General features: G+C 36.2%; 2 long non-coding RNA genes across 2 annotated transcripts; both read left to right on the plus strand.

Moving 5' to 3' along the window:
* The first annotated feature begins 3,287 nt into the window (after positions 1-3,287).
* Positions 3,288-9,354, plus strand: LOC138910615 (uncharacterized). Its single transcript, XR_011415746.1, has 3 exons — positions 3,288-3,468; positions 3,587-3,779; positions 8,828-9,354. It is a non-coding gene; the product is annotated as an uncharacterized lncRNA (long non-coding RNA).
* A 623-nt stretch (positions 9,355-9,977) lies between these two features.
* On the plus strand, positions 9,978-12,082 carry LOC104109201 (uncharacterized). The gene is made up of 2 exons (XR_689180.4): positions 9,978-10,102; positions 11,767-12,082. It is a non-coding gene; the product is annotated as an uncharacterized lncRNA (long non-coding RNA).
* The last annotated feature ends 833 nt before the right edge of the window (positions 12,083-12,915 follow it).

The following is a 12,915-nucleotide window of genomic DNA, read 5'->3' on the forward strand; positions in this document are numbered from 1 at the left end:
CCCCTATTCATAGCTGCCACAGGGGGCTCCGAATCCTGTCCGGCGGTAGATGTGGTGTGTGTTCTCGCCATCTGCGAGAGAACAAGAATAGAAGGGTTCAATCATCAATTATAGAATAAAAATTGCACGACAGAGTAAGAAAGAAGTGACATTTTTCCCTAAACTCCATAGCCTCTGGAAAATAAGTTCAGACGTTTTCGCACCGATCCTCCAAACTCTACTAAGCTTGCTCGTGACTCGTGAGACCTAGGCAACCTATTGCTCTAATACCAACTTGTCACGACCCAAAAATCCCATCATCGGGACCGTGATGGCGCCTAACATTTCACTTGCTAGAAAAGCCAACATTAAAATAGTTTATCTATTTTTTTTATAGTTCAAATTAATTTATAATAATAAAAAATACCAAAATAACTGAAATAAAATTTTGAAGTAAAGTGCGGATAACTATAACAACTGAAATATCTAATATAGCCCTAAATCTGGCGTCACAAGTGCACGAGCTACTAGAAGTCCTACAAATATAGTCTGAAATAAATACAATTGTTTCGAATAAAATGAACAGTAAAAGAGGAAAGAGGAAGGGGACTTCAAGGTCTGTGGATGTCAGCAGATCTACCTCAAGTCTCTGAATGTGATAATCCGTACTAGTGCACCTCACGTACAGTTGGGACCAGTACCAAAATCTGCATAAGAAGTGCAGAGTTTAATATCAGTACAACCGACCTAATGTACTCTGTAAGTGTCGAGCATAACCTCGACGAGGTAGTAACGAGGCTATGACAGGACACTCACGTAATTAAACATGTACAAACATAGATATATGTACCAAACAACAACAAAATAGAGATTTAATATGTACAGCTGGGAGGAGACATGTGAAAAGGGGGACACGATACGACAACTACAACAAGAATGACAAATCAAGACATTCAAATAAATCATCAACCAATAAAGATGGATAAACATACGGAATAAAGATGGCACGGCATAACCCTTCATGCTTTTACTCTCAACCTTACCATGAAATGATGACATAAGTAGAATGAAATGGCACGACATAACCCTTCGTGCTTTTACTCTCGATTTGCCCATGTAACAATGAATGCTTGATATAGATTGCACGGCATCACTCTTCGTGCTTTATCTCTCTTCTTCACTATGTATTAATCAATAAATGAAGTAATAAAATATCACGACATCACCCTTCGTGTTGTGACACTCTCCCGTAACACTCTCCCTTACCATGTAGTAATGAATATAAAAATTCGGGAGATAAATAATGCAAAGGATGTACTTTACGTCAATAATGATTTCAAGATACCAAACCTCAACTTCCAAAGTACTCAACCATCACAGCTAATCCATAAATACGGAAGGAAAGATCAAATAAGTAATAATCTAATCTAAGCATGGATGTCATAATTAAAGAGGCAATGAATCACAAAGAAACAAGTTCTACCCGCATGCTTTAACCCAACAACAATGCATAAGTACTCCTCACCTCACATATACGTTGTACCCACACATTAAACACATAGCAAATAGGCAAACAAGTCCTAATCCCTCAAGTCAAGGTTAACCACGATACTTACCTCGCCCCGTAATTAATTTAACGCTCTATTAGGGCCTTTCCTCTAAAATGTGCCTCCGAACTAACCGAATCTAACCAAAATCGACTTAATAACATCAAATAAGGCTAGGGAATTCAATTACAATACATAAAGTTAAGATCTTTATAATTTTTCCAAAAAGTCAACAAAAGTTAACCCCGGACCCGCTTGGTCAAAAATCGAGATTCGGACCAAAATCCATTTACACATTAACCTGCGAGCCTGATTATGTAATTAGTTTCGAAATCTGACCCCAATTTGAGGTCTAAATCCGAAATTTGCAAACCCCCCCAAATCCCAATTCTTCCCAAATCCAAATTTTCAACCGTGAAAGGACAAAGATTAAGGCTAGAAATTAATGGGTGACGATAGAAATGGAAGAAAATAAGTTAAAGTATACTAACCTATGAAAGGATGATGAATTTTCTCTTCCAAATTGCCTATAGGCCGAGCTCTAATGAAAAGATGGTGAAAATGGGTGAAATCCCATTTTTTAGAAGTTTAAATTTCTGGACGTCAAGTGTTTATCGCGATCGCGAGACACCTGACTCGTTCGCGAAGGGCACTGCCAAATTAGCTTACACGATCGCGAAATACTCTACGCATTCGAGTAGGCTTAGCCCACCTTGCCTTGGTGTTCGCGAGTCTGGGCTCGCTTTTGCATAGAGTAAATCCATTTCCCAGCCTCTTCCTCTCTAGTGCTACACGTTCGCGAAAGTGTGGTCGCGTTCGCGAAGAGCAGTTCCCCCCACTGCTCCATGTTCGCGACCAAAGCCTCCCGTTCGCATTGAGTAAAATCCACTCCCAATCCCAACTACTCTTTGCGATCGTAGAAGTATCTTCGCAATCACAAAGAAGCATGCACCAAAAACCAGCAGAAGTCAAGAAACCTGAATTTCTAAGTTCAAAATCATTTGTAGCCTATCTGAAACTCACCCGAGCTCTCAGGGCTGCAAATCAAACATGTACACAAGTCCAAAAATATCATACGAGCTCGCGCGCGCGATCAAAATACCTAAATAACATCTAGAACTACGAATCGGACACTAAAATACTGAATTTTGTTTCAAAGAAGCTTAAGAACTTTCATTTTAACAACCGAACGTCTGAATCACGTCAAATCAACTCTGTTTTACACCAAAATTTGCAGACAAGTCATGAATACAGTATTGAACCTATACCAAGTTCCGGAACTCCAATACGGACCTGGTAGCAATAAAGTCAAACTACGGTCAAACTTGGAATTTTTTTAAACCTTTAAACTTCTAGTTTTCAACAAATGGCGATAATTCGAGCTAGGGACCTCCGAATTCGATTCCAGACATACGCCCAAGTCTCAAATCACGATACGAACCATCTAGCAACGTCAAAATACTGATCCGGGTCCGTTTGATCAAAATATTGACCGAAGTCAACCCAAATGAGTTTTAAGGCACAATTTCACATTTTTGTCAAATTTTCACATAAAAACCTTCCAGAAAAAGACGCGGAGTGCGCACTCAAATCGAGGGAGGCTAAACGGAGCTAGTCAAGATTTGGGAACACAGAAATAAAGGTTAAAACTACAAATGACCTATCGGTCATCACAATATATATATATATTGGTGTATTGTGTAAAGATCCCAAAAATTGTATACGAAATTTAAAAATTAAAAAACTCTTGGAAAAAAAAACAGAAAAAGGAAAAACTCAAGAACCCGATTTTCCCCTCAAAATAACTTTAAGCCAGACCCAAAATTGAAGATGCCCAAACGGAGGCGTATTCTTTCTCAGCTCAGATTTCCGTTCATAAGCCAGAATTACTTTCTCTGGACGAACACCTTTTTGGGTTAGTTTCTGACATATTTTTTCAAAGGTTAGTTTCTCTCTTTATTTCTTAAATCAGTTTGTTCTTCGCAGTCTGTTATGTTACAGCAACACAATATCTCAGTACTCTTATCTTGCTTTAACCACTAAATCTGCATTTATTACAGCGACGTCATCCTTTATGCCTAATCCACCGTTGACGCCTAGTGCTTGAGCACACATCTCAGCCACATTCACAAGCATTTCTAAAGACATGACAATCAAGAAACTCTCATCGAGGACCTTCGATTAAGTCACGGTCATCACAGATTCTTTTAGAAAATGCGCATCTAAGTCCGGAGACTGAAAATATTGGTGCAGGTTAGTTCTCTGTTGACATTGGCTTATGATATCAGTTAGCGTTTCTTTAAAATTTTCAGGTTTATAGTTTCAGCTCATATTTGAGCTAGTTTCATATGCATTTTCACTAAAATATACTTCCTCCGTTCCAATTTATGTCAACCTATTTCTTATTTGATCCGTTCCAAAAAAAATGACTCATTTCTAAATTTGAAAATAATTTAGCTTAACTTCCAATTCTACCCTTAATGAGAAGCTCGTACAGCCACACAACCCTTTTTTGACTTGTTTAGGATCATAAATTCCAAAAATCTTTATTTTTTCTTAAAACTCCGTGCCAGTCGAACATATTCACATAAATTGGAATGGAGGGAGTAGTAGCTAACAACTAAATTGTATAAGACACAATATAACTGGCTAGTAATCAATACTACAGTAGGAACTATATGTAAATCTTAGTCCACATATAACTACTATGTAAACCCGAAAAAAATGGCGGAAAAAGAATGAGAATAGCACATTGATAAATAAATCGTCTTTGTTATAGGTAAAGCACACACTTGTAAAATTCATTCCATGTGGAACCTCGACACGAACTCCCTAAGCATATTATTGTCTCTTTGCTTGACTTTGAAAAGGTCTGATTTACTCGTTTCGACCCTTGATAGCATCGGCATAGGCTTTAACGAAGGCATCTGCAAGCATATGAGGTATAAGTCATTGCCTTTTATTGCGCACGTATAGGAGGTTACATGCTCGTTTGGATCTGTTGTCCCATTATATTTGGTAATATCGAGCATTCAGAATCTCTTCGAAATTGACTTCAGTGCCGCACTTGGAGGGCGGGGAGGGTTTCTAAATGAACTTTTTGGAATCCTGCCCGTTCAATATTGAAGGCGCTCCCGGGATCTGATCGACCCTCGAATTGTAAGTTTCCACCTTCTTGTAATTTGCCTCTATCTTCTTTTCACCAGACTCCACCCACTTTGTTAGCACTTCGAGCATTTTCATCACCTCAAAAGTTTCTCTGAGCCCGAACTCATGCGGTTTTGCGACAATTTGTTCATCTCTCCAAGGGCTTTCTCTAACCTGAAGGGGAATGTGGTAGAGTTAGCTTACGATTTATTTTTGAACGGGCTCGGTTGCAGCTCAATAAATAAGCAGTTGAAGAACACTTTAAACAACAGCTAGAAAAAAAAATTAACTTTTTTGCGCAGATATGTGTGCCAATAGTGGCCCTCAAAATAAAAGGTTCCCCCTTTATATAGTAGGGGAGTTTCAATCCTAGTACAAATCTAAATAAGGTAAAAAAATCTTTCTTACAGTAAACATTGATACGCAGTTGATATCAGGCGAGATTTGCACCGTAATATCTGGTTGAGGGCAGATATTATTTTTTCATTTTCATATTATCAGCACCGATTTAGCTTACGGTGTGTTTGGAAGCCTTCGGCCAAACTATAATCTGGTTTGATCTTGTAGTCGAAATAATCCCATACCATGACGAATCTGAAATAGTAGTAACTTTTCATACCAGAAGAGTATTCACGGGGGGTACTGCAGAACATGTGTGAGCCTCTGGGTTCGAGTGGCATTTCACCCCTAACCACAACTCATCTGCTGATTCTTCAACATCAGTTAGTTCGAACCTCCTCAAGAATGAACTAATGCCCTGTTCAGGTATCTCGATTGAAATCCCCATAAATGGTATTTTCCGTCGAAATAGTATTCTTGTTTATTTCAATTATCCTCGATACAGAAGAAAGAGTTCAGGCATTATTAAATATGGGACTGTAGAAACGCAGGATGGAATATAATAAAATAGAGCCACTGCCAAAGTAATTTATAAAGCCCAGGCTGAAACAAGTGAAATTAATCGAACTACCAAAAGAAAATATAATGGACTAGAAATACGGGGATTTCAATTGAGATACATGAACATGGCCTAACTATGGATATGATGTTGGAAATAGACCGATTTTATATCACACTTCAATTCGAATTAGCAAAAGCCGAGCCAATGTTTGAATACCAGGAGCTACGGCACTGAAGTAACCCATTCCATACTTTTGGGCCAGTTGGGGGCGAGGAGGGATGCAAACCCCCGACACCGTGGTTCGTAGCCACATGCTCTAATCCTCTAAGCTGCAGGCCACTCCCCCTCTCCACTCGAAATGGAGGGGACTAAACAGGAACAAGAGGGATCCACTGAATAAGATCTTTATCCTTCTCCTTCCCTTTTTTCGGAAGAAAGGTGAAATCCGGACAAAATCGATGGATTTGCCAAAAATCTTTGGAATTCATTTATTTCTCTCAGGGGTCACTACAAGAATTTTGACTTTTAACAACCATTTTTAACGAAGGGATATGAATTCAGTCGTTATAGGTGTATCAATAGTGATCACATTTTTTTTCCTGTCGTTAAAGGTAATTTTTAGTTTAATATTAACAAAGGGATAATATTCGGTCCTTAAAAGTCATAAATTCGGTCGTTAAAAAAAAATTAATAATAACGCTACCTTTTCCCTATCTTTTGCCAACTCACAATCAGCCCACTCACGTCACTTTTCCTTTTTTTTGCCCAACCCATAATTTTCTCAACCCACTTTTTTTTAATATTCAGTTGAACTCCGTAAAGCATCAGGCCTTGTGTTCCTCTCTGCAACCTAGGGTATCATTCTTCTTATTCTCAAGGTAAGCTATACCTGTTAATCGGGCTGGGCTGACCCGTTTATAACCCAGTTCAGCCCTGTTCAACTCGGGTCAGCCCGGTACTGTAGCGTGGGGGGCGGGCTGGGACGGGTTGGGCGGGGAACGGGTTTCAAACGAATAATTTTTTGATACCGGTGCACCGGAATCCTCTAAGCCCGTTAATCCGTTAACGGGTTATTAACGGGCTACAGCCCGGTTCAGCCCGATTTTTAATGTTTGTTTTTATTATTTTTTTTCAACGGCCCGTTTTTGCAGAAATGGCCATTTCGGCCTACCCCCTTACGAAAATAGCCCCCACACCCATAGTATTTGATAAATTATAATTTTAACCTTTTAAAAACTATAAATAGACCCCTTCTTCTTCATTTTTCCTCAAAATTCACTCTCATACTACTCTAATTCTCTCTTGATATTATTGATTATTGTTCTTAATTGAAGTTTGATTTTTGATATCAAATTTAGTGCGGCATCCGGAATCTCGGTACACTCGTTCTATATCTTTCTCTTCTTTGGTATACATTTATTTTATTATTTACAATTATTAATTTAATTTGCATAATGGATATATTTAGAGCAGCCAAAAAAGCGTGCACTAGTAGAGGTGGTAGTAAGAAAACTTTCAAAAGATCAAGAGATGGTGCTTGTTCTTCTAGTAGCTTTACACATATTTCTGAAAGTTCACGTGAAAATTTAAATGTAGATTATGAGGGACTTCAAGAAAATTATGGTATAGATAATGATTTAGATGATAATTTAGATGATATTCCATTTCCATCACTTGATAATCTTGAAATACCACCAGCTACACCTGGTAATGCTAGTCAAACTCAAGATATTAGGGGTGGAAGTCGTGGTAATACAAGTAGGCCTCACCTCCCTATTAAGAATAATCAAAGATTAAGAAGTAAGTGTTGGAATTTTTTTGACAGACTAGAAGAAGATAAAAATTATGTAAGATGTAGAATTTGTAAGGATATTTATAAACATGAGACCGGTAAGGGAGGGGGAACGGGTCAACTTCGTAGGCACATGGTAGACAATCACCCTCTTGATTGGGGAGTAGATGAGGAAGATGAGCAACCAAAACTTAACCCGGGTACTGGAGTATTAATGGGTAAATACGATATTAAGAAAGATCGGGAAGAATTAGCTAAAATGATTGTTTTAGGTTGTTTACCTTTTTGTTTTGCTGCTTCACCATATCTTGTTACTTATATTCAAAGAATTTATAACCCTTTGTTTAAAGGTATTCCTAGAAGTACTTGTAGAGCTGATATCTTTAGGCTTTTTGGACAATATCAGGCATATATACGTTATTTGTTAGCCAGTCTTTCTTGTAAAAGTTTTCTTACTTCTGATATTGGTCGTGCTGTAAATGGTAATGATTATTTGACTGTTACATGCCATTGGATAGATGGTAATTTTTGTATTCAAAAACGTATTATTGCTTTTAAATATGATGAAGATCAAAGTCATACTGGTGCATTTATAAGTAATACTATCCATAAAGTTGCTATATTTTATAATCTTGCAGAAAAAGTTGTGTGTGTCATTTGATAATGCTTCTAACAACAATGCTGCTATTACAATATTAAAATTATATCTACACCCACCACTTTCTGAAATATTTCATGTTAGATGTGCATGTCATATTTATAATTTGATTGTGAAGAGTGGCCTTGAATTATTTAGAGATGATATCACTTTAGTTAGAAGAGTTGTTGGTGTAATTCAAAAAAATAATAGAAGTGCTAGATTAAATGCATTTAAAGAAAAATATGTACACTATGGACTAAAACCAAGACTCATGCCTGAAGAAATAGTTACTATGTGGAATTATACTTATTTATTCTTAAAATATTGTTATAAATATAGAATGCCTATAACTGAAACTGCTAATTCTCATTCTACCGATCCTAGCCGTTTGTTAACATCTAGAACTTGGGATGCCATTGAAGATGTTGTAAAGTTTTTACAAAAATTTTATGTGGCTACACTTGAGTTTTCTGGAGCTTATTATCCTACTATTACAAATGGTTTAGTTCATATTGCTGAAATTTCTCTTTTACTACATAATTTGAAGAAGAAAGAAGGATATACTTCTGTTGTTGAATCTATGCTAGATAAGTTTAAAAAATATTTTTACCCAATTCCCCATATTTACTTAATTGGTGCTATTTTAAACCCTTCTATCAAAATGGCCACTTGTCGCCAATTAATCACTGCTTTATATTCTTATATGGATATCGGACCAACTCAAACTCTTGATATTGACACTTGTATTTCTGATCTACACAAATATTTAGAAACATTATATAATTATTATGCTAACATTGTTGATGCTTCTTTTGCTGTAGATGCAAATATTCCTTCAAGTTCAGTTTCAACATCTGGGACCAGTGCTTTGGATGATAATGATGGTGTTGAAGATTATTTGATTTGGTCTACAATAGGGGAGCATCAACAAACCAGTAACAGGAATATTGATGAACTTCAATTTTACTTGCAAAAGTCAGCAGAGCCTCGCACAAAGGAATTTCTACCACTGGATTGGTGGAGGAGCAACTCAAATCAATTTCCTGTTCTTTCGGCCATGGCTCGAGACGTGCTAAATGTACCGATTTTAACAGTCGCATCAGAGAGAGCATTTAGCCAAGCAAGGCAGCAACAAGGAGATACCCGCCATTCATTGGGTAGCAACGCTTTAGAAATTCTAGTGTGCTTCAGAGATTGGATAAGATCAGAACAATGAAATCAAGGGCGTGACGAGGTAGATGAAGCGGATGACCAAAAAATTGAAGATATAATGGTTTATGGTTATGATTCAACCAATGCCGGAAACCAAGAATCTCATGTTGACATGGATGAACTTATAAAAATGATGCAAAGCATGTGATGTACTATTTATTTTTTTATAATTGTTGTAAACTTTTAATTTGCAAGTTCAAAAATAACAAAATCAAAAAAGAACTTGTAACTTAATTTGAAGTATTATATATTATTCAATAAAAATATCAAAATGAAAGTTTTCGGAGCTTGATCGTTATATATTGCCTATTGGTCTTATTAAATAATTTTTTGTAGCCACTTACTTTCAAATTTCAATTTTAAAATTATAAAATTCAAATTTTAAATTTCAAATTTTAAACTTCAAAGTTTAATTCTAAGTCTTAAAAGTTTGCAAACACTTAAGTATCAATAATATTGAATAAGAAAAACAAAATTTACTTAAAAAAAAAAATTCACGGCCCACTAATAACCCGCTAAGCCCGAACCCGGACGGACAAAAAAAAACCCGAAAAAGTACAGCCCGCTAACAGCCCGCAACGTTAAACGGACGGGCTGATTTTTTTTGTGTCCAGCCCGTCCCAGCTCGCCCGTTAAATACCCATAAGGTAAGCTCTAATCTTGCGGTACTATTACGAAATTGTACACTTTCTTATATTTCAATTGTCTCTTTGTTTTTTAGATATTGATTTTTTTAATAATTACATGTACTAGAATTTTATAGAAACCAATCTCGTTAATCCTTATATTCATAGTTTGGCCCCCAAATAATCCCTCTTCTCTGTCTTTCAAGTCCGAAATCAATTCCAAATACTCAAACCAGAACGCCACAAGAAACACTTCAGGTACGTTCATGGCTTATTGCTTTCCTATACTTTCACTTTGTTGGGTTTTTCTTTGTAATTTTGTTTTGTTCGCAAGCTTATGGGTTAAAATATCAGATATTACTATTGAATTGTCAGCCAAAAATTGTAAGTAAAGCTGAACAAGTTATGTTACTTAAGTAATTAAGTGTTCTTTTTTTGTTTAATATCAAGTTTTTGGGTTTCTAGAGCTGATGGGTTTTCCCCAAAAATTAGTTTTTCTCAACCAGTTTGGCTACCCAAAGCTCAAAATTCAGTTGTTCTTTGGTGAATTGGTTGTTGGTTCCAAAAGGCAATTTGCATTTGTTATCAAATTGAAGCATAAAAAATGTGTACTTACGGTTATTTTGTAACAGCAAAAACTTTAAATGCTATAAGCTAATTGCACCAAATACTTATTGTAGTGATTAATAGAACTATTAAAATTACATTTTTTAAAGCACATAAAAAAGTACTTTCCGAGAAGCAGCCGCACTCCCAAACTGGCAGAGTGACTATGGGAAATACAGGGTTGGTATTTTGTAGTATAGATAGGGGCGGATGTTATAGGGTACCAGTTTCATCTGAATCCGGTACTTTTTTGCGGAGCATAAATTTATGTGTAAAAATTCACTAAAGTTACAAGATATAATAGATATGAACCCATTTATAAAAATATGATGGGTTCAATGCTAAGAACCTTAAAGGTTGAATCTTTCTTTAAAAAAAAACCCTTAAAAGTTGAACCCATAGAATTGAAATCTTGAATCCGTCTCTGAATGTACATATAGATAAACGCGAAATAACTGTTCTGTTGCATGTCGACTGTATATATATGAGAGACTGTCGACGGTATATATGAGACTGTGGAAGTGACATGATTTATCATTTTATAGAATAGATGTAGATAGCTTCTTTTAAAGGAGGGATTGGACAGATCAATTTAACTCTTTTCGAGCGCTTATTTGAAAACAGTAGTGGACAACTTTCACTCTTGTTCTGCTATTACCTCAATTAGCTGCATGGCATTTGTTCAAAGTCCATGATAGGTTAGCTTAAGGATAGGACTTTTCCTCCAATTCTATCTGCCTTTTAGTCTCCTCCCAACATAGTTTCTCTCAAAGATGCAAAATTAGTACAAATCATGTCTTATTATTAGCCTTTATTTTCCAAGAATATGACTGGCACCCATATTACCTGCCAAGTAACATTAACCTTCCCATTTATCATGTCAGTGATCATCATTGAATCTGATTCAACGATCACATGATGTAATCCATTAGTAGAATACCTTTCCAGTTCCACAAGAATAGCTCTCGCTTCTGCTACATTATTTCTGAAATTCTTAAATACCGAACCGAAGTACCAAACACCCCCCGAATGAGATTTTCTTCCCAAAAGTCACACTCTTTGTGCAGGTTTTAGTGTGACAAGATTGGGTGGTGTAGAACTATCATTTAGTGTCTTATGATGATCATCTACAGATATAAGAAATTTAATGTGTCGTATTCGTGCTACAATACTATCTACTGTAATGTCATATTATATTAGTATTTTTTCCACTTTCTCGTTTATAGCCATCAGTGTAGCCTTTAATGGATCCGATCGTTCTTCTTTAGTTGTTTATTCTTTGTTACTAAACTGGCATAAATTTGTTATTTTATCAGATCAAAAATTTGAAGTGCGAATAACCTATCCTTGAAGAAAGTGTAGAGCAAGTTGAAGTACAAGAGGTTTTGGTTCGTCAGCGATGGTTTAAAGACACTGTCTTATGTACATATATATGCTGCAATTTTACTTTTTTTGTTTTTAGGAATTATTAATAATTATGCTTTAGTTCTTTGTATTAACAAGATATCAAGTATTTGGTTAATTTTCCAATGTTGTTGAGTGTGTATGAATGCATATAAATAATTATTACTATTCATGTAATTTAAATTTTCTTAATTATATTTATTACATTTTCATATTAGCGAAGAAAAATGTGGTCATTAAAACTCTTTAACGACAGGTTTCTCAAATAGAGAAATGACTATTAACGATGAGAATATTGGTTGTTAAAAATAATTATACAATTAATGACGGAAATATTGGTCGCTAAAAGCACTCGAATTGACTTACTACAATTGTTGTCATTAAAGACTTTTAGCGACCGGATAACAAATTAGCGAGGGGAAAATCATGTCGCTAAAAAGTATGTAAAACGATCAAAAATTATGTCGTCGCTAAAGAACCTTTAACGACCAGAATGTAAACCGGTCGTTAACTTTTAACGTCGGAACTTTTAACGAGCGGTGACGATCGAATTTTTTCCGGTCGTTATCATCTTATAACGACCAGAATTGAACTTTTAACGACCAGATTTCCCCTCGCTAAAGGTCCATTTTCTTGTAGTGATGGGTTTTTTCGGAAAACTCTATTTATTCTGGTTTAGAAAGAAGATATTTTGTCTCATGGTAGCCTGCTCCACAAGAGGGTTATGAAAATCCACGGGAAGCAACTGGGCCCGAGTATCATATTTGGTTATTTACTAAAATCCCCTTTTGGAGGGGAATGATAGATTGTTAGTGTGGACGGCCAGTAAGCAAACACTGAATCCATGGGTATTTCCGCTTCTCTATGGTACCAGTTGTTGCTTCATTGAGTGATTCGATTGATGGGATTTGGTATGAGATCGATGATCTCGATGAGATTAATATTCCAATCTTTTTTCTTAGAACGTATTGATTTGACCCCATAAGGAGGACGCTTGCATCCTCTGTACCCCTTGCTTATCTCGTCTAACCGTCTTTTCTCTTAGTCTCGGTTCGTCACTC

This window comes from Nicotiana tomentosiformis, chromosome 4 (genome assembly GCF_000390325.3).
Source record: "Nicotiana tomentosiformis chromosome 4, ASM39032v3, whole genome shotgun sequence".
NCBI lineage: Eukaryota > Viridiplantae > Streptophyta > Magnoliopsida > Solanales > Solanaceae > Nicotiana > Nicotiana tomentosiformis.